The sequence below is a fragment of the Hippocampus bargibanti genome, linkage group LG02 (assembly GCF_051943395.1).
Source record: "Hippocampus bargibanti isolate YZ-2025 linkage group LG02, ASM5194339v1, whole genome shotgun sequence".
Classification (NCBI taxonomy): Eukaryota; Metazoa; Chordata; class Actinopteri; order Syngnathiformes; family Syngnathidae; genus Hippocampus; species Hippocampus bargibanti.
This window is the reverse complement of record NC_142735.1, coordinates 19,958,324-19,970,000: the sequence shown is the minus strand read 5'-3', so window position 1 is coordinate 19,970,000 and position 11,677 is coordinate 19,958,324. Positions and strand designations below refer to the sequence as shown.

At 40.6% G+C, this 11,677-nt stretch overlaps 1 protein-coding gene across 2 annotated transcripts in view; it reads left to right on the top strand.

Annotated features, from left to right (window-relative positions):
* The window catches only part of LOC148901829 (protocadherin-1-like), a 192,239-nt gene that overhangs the window by 118,081 nt on the left and 62,481 nt on the right, over positions 1-11,677 (top strand). The gene's annotated exons all lie outside the window — the stretch shown is intronic.

The following is an 11,677-nucleotide window of genomic DNA, read 5'->3' as shown; positions in this document are numbered from 1 at the left end:
GTGCGTTGATTTACTTTGCTGTTGATGTTATTTACGTTCAGGCAGGAACGGGTGGCGCGCATTCTGGCAAGGGTGGCAAGGCGGAGGAGCTGTGGGGTGGGAGTAAGGGGAGGGGTCACTTATTTCCAGCGAAAGTGCCACTTCCTGTTTTGATGTACACGTTAACGCCAACGGAGCTTTTATTCTACAACGCGATGACAGCTCCGATGCGCTCGTATGACATGACGGCAAAACAACAGCGTATGCATGCGTCTGTCATGCGGCATAAATCGGACACGCAGCGTGGATGATTCGAAGTTGATTCAAAAGAAATGCCAAACTAAAATTTCACTGTTGTTTAAGATACAACAGCACACAATGTGTGCACATATCAATCATGTGCCAGTAATCATCCCTTGTCGTTTCAAGTGTTTCGCTGCCAGAAAACTGGCGAGAAAATTATCATCAAATCAGTAATCATTCACTTTTTTTTTTCGTGCAAACACTTGGGAATTCCTGTTCCTTGTCGTCTGACATCTTTTTATGAGAGGAAATAGATTGATTTGTGTACAAAATAAGTAACTAAATAAAATGTAAAAATATCTGACTTTTGTTTAACACAATGTTATGTATTGTGCATTCGCGGCCATCATTTTCCATTGATTATGATGCCAATTATTGTATTTTTCAGTGTATAAGGCACACCGAAAATTTTCTTCAAAAGATGACTTCCACAACAGGCCTCACAACTACTGTCAGCACCCACCGACTCCAAGAAGAAGAAGAAGAAGAATACATTTAATTTCTAAGCGCCTTTCAAGACTCTCAAGGACACTTTACAGTTACGGGATTTTTTTCTTGCGCTACTGTAGCGCCATATACTGTAATGTGGTGTGCCTTATATATATAATTTGAAAAACTTTTATCTCTTTATGTATTATGTTTGGAAAACATATTTTATTCATTGAAGGTGCACTTCATAGTCTGTTGTGACGTCTATACATGGAAAAAGTTGAAAATACAGCCATAATTGGGGGTGCGCCTTATACTCAGGTGCACCTTATACATCGGAAAATATGTACATACCGCCACCATGACCCATCAATCACATTGCTCGCCATTCGAAAGATACGCACACCATTTGATGAGTTTCAATACCAGAAAATTGATCTGAAATCCAAAACTGAAACTCTTTCATCTGCGAGTGATACACCAGAAAACCTTGTGTGCATGTTTCCATTGTGCACCATCAATTGCCACTGCATCATAATTTCACTACTGTGAAAGGAAAATGTCTCCACGATGAGACTCATCAAAATGTAATGTAATCTAAACTACCGAATTTTCCAGTGTATAAGAGGCACCGGAGTAGAGGCGCACCCCATTGAATGGTATATTTTCAAACTGTTTCCATATATAATAATAATAATAATAATAATAATAATAATACATTTCATTTATAAGCGCCTTTCAAAACTCTCAAGGACACGTTACAGTCACAGGATATTTTTTTGTGGGTGAGCAGCTGCAGCCACACGCGTTCACTCACCGGACTATAAAGTGACTTTCAGTTAATGAAATAAGTTCAAATATAATATATACAATTTTCCAAATAAAAGGCACTCCACATTATAAGGCATTACAGCAAAGGCTGTAACGCATGACTTCTTCTGCAGGGGGAAATGGAATCGTGGCTGCTGACAGTAGTGATAAGATCTGTTGTGGCTCAATGTTACTTCACATTTAGGATGCACTTGTGTATAAGGCACAGGGCCATCTTTTGAAGAAAATCAAGCCTTTTGGATGTGCCTCATACATCGGAAAATACGCTTATCTTATCTAAGATTGACCATTCATATAATCTTTGGAATTGTGGCGACTGGTCTATCGTTGATGTACTTTATATGTGTTCTACCAGTGTCTGAAACTCATGACAAAAAGTTAGCGGGCACCAGGGCAGACAGCTCTGAAAAGTTGCCTGCTCGGCCATAAAGTTTCCTGCCTCATTTTTCACAACTTGAAACACAATAAGACGACTAATGAAAAAACTAAACATGTTAACTAAACAACTAAAAATGTTGCAAATAATAGAGGATGTTTTTTTTTTAATTAAGGAAGTACCTACCACAATTTCTCCCTTGCTTAATTGATGGTAAAAATCCCTTGCTGAAGATTTTGCTCCAGTTGTTGTTTGTCATCATGGTGCACAATGCAATGTTTGCGTTGCATGATCTGCTACAAGTCATGTGAATTCCTCTTTCTAAGCGCCTTTCAAAACTCTCAAGTACACTTTTCAGTCATGGGATAATGTACATTTACGTTTTGTAGCACATTTGGCAATTTGCATACTCGGCACAGCAGCCAATCAGAAGCCTGCTTTGTGCTTCGGACTTTTCTGAGCGTTATAAGGTCGTGCATTTGAATATAATTTTCAAAAGTAGATGCACAGAATCTCATCCCCAGAAAAAAAGCTTTAAAAGAAGCTAACAAAATTTATGACGCTACAAAACATAAACGTACATTATCCTGTAACTGTAAAGTGTACTTGAGAGTTTTGAAAGGCGGTTAGAAAAAACAGATCACGTGGTTTGTAGCGGTTTGCTTGTAGCTTTTGCTTTATTGAATAAAGCAAATGTTTGATTTAAAAATATATATTCCTTTTTTTCTTGAAGAAGTTGTCGGCCCGGGTGGCCGAGACGTTTTGTAAGTACGCCCGACATAAAAGTTGTACACCCTGGCAGTCCGGGCAGACGTTATTTCAAGCACTGGTTCTACCATTGACCGACCATTAGTCTGCGATCAAATTATTTATCAGCCCCACACTCACTCCCCTCCAAAACGCATTTCAAATTTATTGAAGATACTAAAATAACGATATTTATTAATGATCTTGAGTCTACGTATATCTAATTTGTAATTAGGTGACGAGCAGTTCAGAATATACGTTCAAAGCAGCGAGCGATACACTCTGGCTTAACCCATTGGGGACGGGCAACAAAGAAAATGCAAGTATGAACACACACATACATACGTGTCTGTGTGTGAATATCCTGAAGACACACTTTTTTTTTTCAAAGATAAACCTTGCAGCTTTAAAGACCTCTCACACGCACGAGCGCAGGCACTCCTCGCAGTGGTCAAATATTTATGCGCTAGAGAAGCTGCAACAGCGTTATTGCACTTGATTTTGCTCCAGGCGCCTTCTGTCCGATTCTCTCACAAACACTAAAATACAAAACGCTACAAAACCCAAGCATCTAACACACACACACACACACGCACGCACACTCACACACACACACACACGCACTTGCACGCACACACGCACATGCACACGCACGCGCACATGCACGCACACACACACACAATCTCACACGCACGCACGCACACGCACACTCTCTCACACACACACACACACACACACACACGCACACACGCACACACACACACACACACACACACACACACACACACACACACACACACACACACACACACACACACACACACACACACATGCAAGGAATGCATCTATTCTCACAGGACAATCTAAATTTCACGCTGCCCGTCACACACCGATGTACTCAATGTGGCTGTTCTGTACGAAAGTCAGGAGGCACAAAGGTGGGAGACCGTGACCATTTCCTGGCTTTTCAGGTCATATCAGAAGCATAACAAAGACTGGCCAGTATGTGTGTGAAAGTGGATTAGCCAAAATGGTGTATGGGTGTGTGAAGTTTAACAACCACGTAAAAAAGGGTGCTTTTTTATGCGTTTTTTTCACTCTGACAACCTCTCACACTGCCTCCTAAAGCCTATTATTCCTCTTTCTTTTTGTGTAGTTGGAGTGCGCGAAAGGTAACAACATAAAGGTGAGAGACAAAAGAAGTTTCAAAGGCTCTTTCACGCAATCGTGGAAAAAGGGAATCGAAGCGATTTTAAAACACTCATGATTTTTCCCAATTGCATCACCACCATTAACATTTTCCAAATTCAAATTTAGAACATGTTAAATGAAGCTAACAAAAAAGACCCTTTCACACAGCCAACTATTTTTTTCTGTTTTAATCCACCAGTTTGATTTTCGGTGCGACTGGTTGGAACATAAAGGCAAGATGTCATTTTTTTGAGGTAGTATCAGAGGCTGTTGAGTGTCGATGTGAAAGAGCTTTAACGGAATGCAGGGATGGCGGGTGTAGAGTTTAAACAGCCACCCATTATTATTATTATTATTATTATTATTATTATTATTCCAATCAATGGCACCAACACTGAATTTAGTGGATTGATAATCATTTTCAACAAAAAACTCTTTTCATACAGCCCTTTTTTTCCTTGATGTCCTGTCTTTTGTGAACCGTATTGGCATAAAGGGGAGGACACAAGGTACCATTCTGACTTTTGAGGTACACTCAGAGGTATAACGGAGGCTGGTGTAGTTTGTGCACTAAGTGTCAAAGGTGAATAGCAAAACAAAAACAACAAAAAAATAATAAAACACTAAAAGCATAATGAAAACCAATTTCACACTGTCCATTAAATTCAACTTATCATTTATTTGTTATTACCCTTTTGCTGTTCTGTGTGAAAGGCGTTGGGAAAAACTCCTGAATCAACTTTTTTTGCTGGATCGGTCTATAAAGGGGGCTGAAAATGGCTTATTAAACAAAACACAAAACAAACAGGTTTTTTTCTCCCTTTAGAAGTTTTAGAAATTAAGTTCAGAAATGGAAATGACTGTGTTTTTGGAAGGAGAGTCCAATATTCCAATTTTTCATTCTTATAGATTTTCTTTTGGTGATACATTCCTGTCTTCTTCATTTTCTGCCAAACGTGAAGCATAAAACAACCACCGAGCCCATGCCCACCTCAACGTCCTTCCCCCCTTCTTTCTTATTTGCCTCCAACTTCGTCTTCCCTTCATCCTCGTCGTCCCTGCCTCCTTGAAGTAATTGCTGGCTCATTAAACCCCTTCAAAATTTGCCGAAGGGAGGATAAAGAGTGACAAGGCACAGTTCTAATGTGACCCCACGACACAATGCCTGCGCAACGATATCGCTGTGGAGGGGGCGGAGCATCTCAAACACCATTTTGCACAGAAACCAAAGCGTCGTTGGCTCTTGTTGGTGCACTGCTGCTTAGTCAGCGCTTATTTAGTCATCAATAAGCATTAATTGTAAATTTCTCATTGTGCATTAGCCAATTTAAAGTAGAGTACTCTATCAACATGAATGCCATGACAAATTTAGTGTGCATAAAAAGCAATCATTTTTTTACTTATTTCTCTCTGCACCAGAAGTCAGCTGCGTCAAAGGCTAGACCTGTTATTTTATCCACCCACCCCAAACCAAATATATATATATATATATATATATATATATATATATATATATATATATATATATATATATATATATATATATATATATATATATATATATATATATATATATATATATATTGGACCCTTCCCTGTGGCCCCACTGATTGTTCCTACATTCCTGACTAACGACTGGCCTATTACTCCCACTCCCACCGGTATCACCTCATCAGCATAACGACCCTCATCAGCATAACGAAAGTTGCCTAACCTGTTTTGCCTAAGCAGGCTATTGTATGAACGATCCAAATTGAACCTCACTCCACCAGACCGGTTTAATGAAGGATTTTGTTGTTTTATAAGAATCGCTTCTTTTACCCCCCTTTCACATCTATGTTCTTTCGCTAAGATTTTAACCTCATTGTCATCAAATGAGTGGTTGCTAGCTTTTAGGTGCAAATGTACTGCCGATTGAGGTCCACTTATATTATCCCTGCGATGTTGATGAAGTCTTTTTTTGAGAATTTGTTGAGTCTCCCCAATGTACTGCTCTTTACAATTTTCATTCTTACAATGTATGGAATAAACTACGTTACTTTGTTTTTCATTTGGTAGCCTATCTTTTGGATGCACTAATTTTTGCCTTAACGTGTTTATCGGTTTGAAATAAGTAGGAATTTTATGTTGCCAAAGGACTCTTTGTAATTTTTCAGAAACTCCTGCAATGTACGGTACTGCTACTCCTCTCCTTTTTGTATCTTGAGAATTATTGGTTTCATTCCCTATTCTTTCTTTCTGACATTTGTTGAAAGACCACTGAGGGTACCCACAGTTAGTGAGTGCTCTCCTGATCATGTTTTGACTCCTTTTCTCTACCTTCAGTGCTAGTTGGTATTAGTTTAGCCCTATATATATATATATATATATATATATATATATATATATATATATATATATATATATATATATATATATATATATATATATATATATATAAAGAAATGACCTAATGAAATTTGCTGTGCATGCAAAGCATCAAGGAGAGCTTGTGAGAAGTTTTCAGGACCAAGGACAGCTCCCGTTCACCATTTAAGTACGCTTGCACTTTTAGTGGCGACTACTTGACACTTACTTCTCCAAGCTTGATTTGAATGCTGAAAAATCCCAGATCTCAAAAATGTGTATTGTTATTATTTTTGCAGAGCCCTGTGTAAAACACAGTAATGTTGTAATCTCCAACATTTAAAACCAGATGATTGGGTATCCTATCCTGGCATTCCTAATTGTTGGACTACTGTGTTAAAGGTGTTGCAATATCTCCCTTGACTGAGTTATGTGTGAAATACACAGTAAATGCCAGATGAACATTCACAGCTCGGACATTTTTAAAATCCGAAGGGAAATACTTTTGCTGGGACAGAAGAGTGACCTTTAACACCTGCCACTCATTTAAATCTGGATTATGTGTGAAAAGGCACAGGCTGACAGATTTTGGATATACAACTCTGGTCCACCATTTTAACAGAATCTCTGTGTGAAAAGCAGGATGTTGAGACGCAGTGTTGCTGGTTGTTTTTGCGTTTAAGGCACAGGCTGATCAATGATAATGGATATTCTATCACTGCCTGGATATGCCACATTTGTCTGAAAAATGCACAGACAATTATGTGACTTAACACAGAATCTCTGCGTGATAAGAGTATGAAAAAGATAATAAAAAAGATAATATTCATGTCCTTATAGAAGGTGTTCAAACTCATTTAAGGAGTGAAAGGGGTATTTTTGAAGGCAGTGTCAAGTGGAATACGCTTTCATTTCCATATTTAACACATTTGATGTCTTCCAGCTTGTAAGATAAATTTACGTCTGTGAAAGAAAAAAAAAAGGCGGAGGGATGTCCAGTGTCCGGTTGCAGTTCCTTTACTCAAGTCCACGGCGTGAAATGTCAGATGGTGATCTGGAAATAATTTCCATTTGGTACCTCTAATTATTTTTATAATTATATATTATAATTATAAACTGGATTATATGGCCGTGAGATAGGGGCCGTGGTATTGGTGGTGGCATGCTTGTGAGGGGGATGGGGCGGTTGTGCATGTGCCACTGGGGTGAGCGCAGAAAAAGCATGACACTCGCCCACTAAAAGACACCCACAACAGTGTAGTGCCCAGACAGATATAATGGAGCACATTGTTTCCTGTAAGGGGCGGGACTACGGAGGTGACTTCCACATGCGATCGCTTTGGTTCAGACTGAAATATTGGACTTTTTACAAAGTCACCAAAGGTACGATTGCAACAAAATATGTGCCTCAGAAATTGGTAAAGTATTGTAAAAAAGAAAAATCAATCATACAATTTACATAACATAATAAAATGAACATAAAATCAAATTAACTCATTCACTGACAGACGTGTAGAAATGTGTACACTGCAGTGCCAGTGTTTTTGTCATTTTCACTCAAATTGCAGGACCCACAGAATATTGAGTTTTAGGACTACATAATCATTCATTACATTGTTAGAAACCTTCGAATATCTTCTTTCATTAGAACAAAAGAGTTAATTCCGATGGTATATGGGTCTGGAGTCATCTGAGCTTGAAATGGGGGCAGCTGTACAAAAGGCAAATGCTCTCCCCTCGTGGAAGGGAAAAACATTGCCAGAGGTCTGACTAGCGTTTTATCGGTAACCCCTGCAAAGAAAACCAAAACCCGAACAAATGGACTGGCGCTCCACATCATATTTTCAATTCCCGAATAAATTCGGGAATGGCAGTGGGTGAGTTAAATAAGGCCATATATGGTTAAACTGTTAAACTGTCTCTTTACAAAGCATTGATTAATTGCACATAAATCGATTCATCGACTCACTTCTCAGTAAGGACATTTTAAATGGTTGGCCTCAAAGAACAGAAGTCATATTTTTGGAAGCAAAAGAAAAATGAAAGAAAAGCTGAGTCAACATTTTGCCCCCTTTTTCCCAACCAACCGTACATCAGCCAGCAGGAATAATAAAAAAGAGGAATAATAAATGTGTGAGTGAACATGTTGGTCGAGTCAGCAGCAGCAGCGCCTGCACGCGCTCGCTTCCCCCCTGCCTTTTCCACGTCAGGACAGAAACCTCACACCACCCCCCCCCCCTTTGCCTCGCAGGCTGGGATATTAAAGAATGATCTAATGTCACGCGTAGTGAGAGAAAGGTTACTTTCTGCATATGCGTTTCACATTTGCCTTTTTGCCTCACTGACCTTTTACTTACTCTTTTTTCTCCTGCTCACCCCACCCCAAACTGCATTAGTTCCTTTCTTCTTCTTCCTGTTGGCCTACTAATTGACTTTGTTCATGCACCCCATTTAACAATCGGGAAATCGCTGGCGCACATCCTAACCTCACCGTGACAATTCCCTCCTGAAACCAGCTAAACAATTCCTGTAGGGTATGACTTTTCCCCTTGATTTTGTCACGTTTTGCAAGGTGGTGATGGCGGGTGTGGATCCCAAAAAGCAGGCAGGAGGGAGCAGGAGGTTGTGTTAACAAATTGTATTAAAATAAAGGTAAACAGGAACAAAATGTAAAACATCAAAATCATCGAACAGAAAAAAAAGTATCAAAGTATCAAAAGAAAACCAAGTGTAAAACTCGCCAAGGTTAAACAAACACATGCACAGCATACAATGCATGTGATTGCAGACAAAGCATGCAACAAACAATGAACCGACACCGGATGGTCGTGCCGGGAGTCCTTTTAAGTGTCACTGATTAAAACGACCAGCCCCTGCGAGACTTCAGGCAGGGCTGACGTCGCTACCCGTTGGTCGCTAATCCGAACGTGGCAGTCCGCCACCGATCGGGACGACCAGCACCTGTGCAGGTGCAGGCGGGGCCGACAGCGCCACCCATTGGTCGCCAACCAGATCATGACAGATTTTACTTTATTCAATACCCCAAATAAAACTTTTGAACCTACACGCATCCTGTAAACACCTAAATCCACAGGCCCATCTCCAAAACCATCTCACAACACTTGAACAAATAAAGGTTAATCTTTGATTAATTAATTGATTAATTGATTACTTTAACATCATAAAATGATCATAGTAAAACTTTTGAAACCATGCACTTATTTTTGGATTGGATTAGCCGTGGAAAATTTTACATTTCACAGAAGCAAAGTGATGGAAGTAAGAGGAAAGCAAAGGAAGAAGTAGAAAACTCGGCAGCTGGAAAGACCTTACAGAAAGACCGGCCTCACCACCCACCAGGACATGTACACAGCTCACCTCACCCACTACAAGGACTCTATCACACGCGCAAAATCGGAATACTATTCTGGACTGATTGATGCTAACAGTGGGAATTCACGGACTCTGTTTTCCCTATACAACAAAATCATTCAACCCCCTATCTCTCTCCCCCCACACTTTCACTCCTCAGACACCTGCAACGCACTACTTCTGTTTTTCACTGAAAAGATCAACAAGATCCACCAGCACCTCGGCTCCTCTGTATCCCCCCCCTCCCCCAACCTTCCTACTCCCTATCTACTGCTGTCGTCTTTTGAACTCCCTCATCCCTCCTTACTTTCTGACCTCATCACCAAGTCCAAGAATTCCACCTGTCAACTTGACCCCCTCCCTACTGTCCTCATCAAATCTTGTCTACCTGCTCTCCTCCCTTTTATTTCAGCTATTATTCACTCCTCACTGTCCACTGGAATTGTTCCTGTCCCCCTTAAAACCGCAGCTGTAACACCAATCCTGAAAAAACTTGGTTCAGATCCCAATGATTTCAATAACCTACGTCCAATTTCGCATCTTCCATTTATCGCTAAAATTCTCGAAAAAAACCGTCGCCTGTCAACTCCACTCTCACCTCACTCACAATAACCTCTACAAACAATTCCAGTCTGGTTTCCGTCCCCGCCACAGCACTGAATCAGCCCTCATAAAAATCACGAACGACCTTCTCATAGCAGCAGATACCGGCTCCCTCTCTATTCTCATCCTTCTTGATCTATCTGCGGCCTTTGACACCATTTCTCACCCCATCCTGCTCAACCGACTCTCCACTCTAGGCGTGACACACACCCCACTCAGTTGGTTTCACTCCTACCTCACTGGCCGCTCACAGTTTATCCAAATTACCTCATTCACTTCACGGTCCTCCCCTGTGTCTTCTGGTGTGCCCCAAGGTTCTGTCCTGGGGCCCCTTCTCTTTATTATATACCTTCTTCCCCTTGGTGATATCTTCCGCAAATTTGGAATTCATTTTCACTGCTTCGCGGATGACACCCAGCTCTACCTCTCCAGTAAACCCGACGCCTCTCTTCCACCTGCATCCCTTACACTTTGCCTCTCAGAAATCAAATCCTGGTTTTCTCATAACTTTCTCAAACTAAACAGCGAAAAAACTGAACTTCTCCTTGTCGGTACAAAATCCACCCTTCACAAAGCAAACAGTTTCTCTCTCACCATTGACAATTCTACCGTGTCCCCCGCCCTTCAGGTTAAGAACCTGGGTGTCATCCTTGATAGCACACTATCTTTTCACTCCCACATAAATAACATAACCCGGTCTGCATATTTTCACCTCCGCAATATCAATCGTCTCCGTCCCTCTCTCACCCCTCACACCACTACTATCCTCGTCCACAGTCTCGTCACCTCCCGTATCGATTATTGTAATTCACTTCTTTTCGGGGTCAATCAAAAATGTCTCCATAAACTCCAACTAGTCCAAAATTCCTCAGCCCGGATCATCACAAAAACCCCCTCATTTCACCACATCACTCCTGTCCTCCAACAGCTCCACTGGCTCCCTGTTAAACTCCGTATTGAATTCAAGATACTTCTGTTTACATTTAAAGCCATCCATAACCTTGCCCCCCCCTATCTGTCTGACCTAATTTAAATCTCCGTTCCTACTCGGGCCCTCAGATCCTCTTCCTCTCTCCACCTCTACACGCCCTCTGCCCGTCTCACAACGATGGGGTGCAGAGCTTTCAGCCGCTCCGCTCCTAAACTCTGGAACTCACTTCCACCCAACATCCGCAACATTGACTCCCTTCCTACTTTCAAATATCACCTGAAAACCCACCTCTTTAAACTTGCTTACATGGTCTAATTTATTATGCAGTTTTATTATTTATTGCTTTATGCATGATTTTACTGTTTTGTGTGTTGTCTTTGTTGTAAAGTGTCCTTGAGTGTTCAGAAAGGCGCTTGTAAATTAAATGTATTATTATTATTATTATAAAAACAAAATACAGGAGTAGCTGTAAAGACAGCCAATCTCGCGGCGCCATCTTGAAGTCAAAACAACAACAAACCCTAAATAACAAAAATAATAATATGACAAATCAAAGTCAATCAATATTA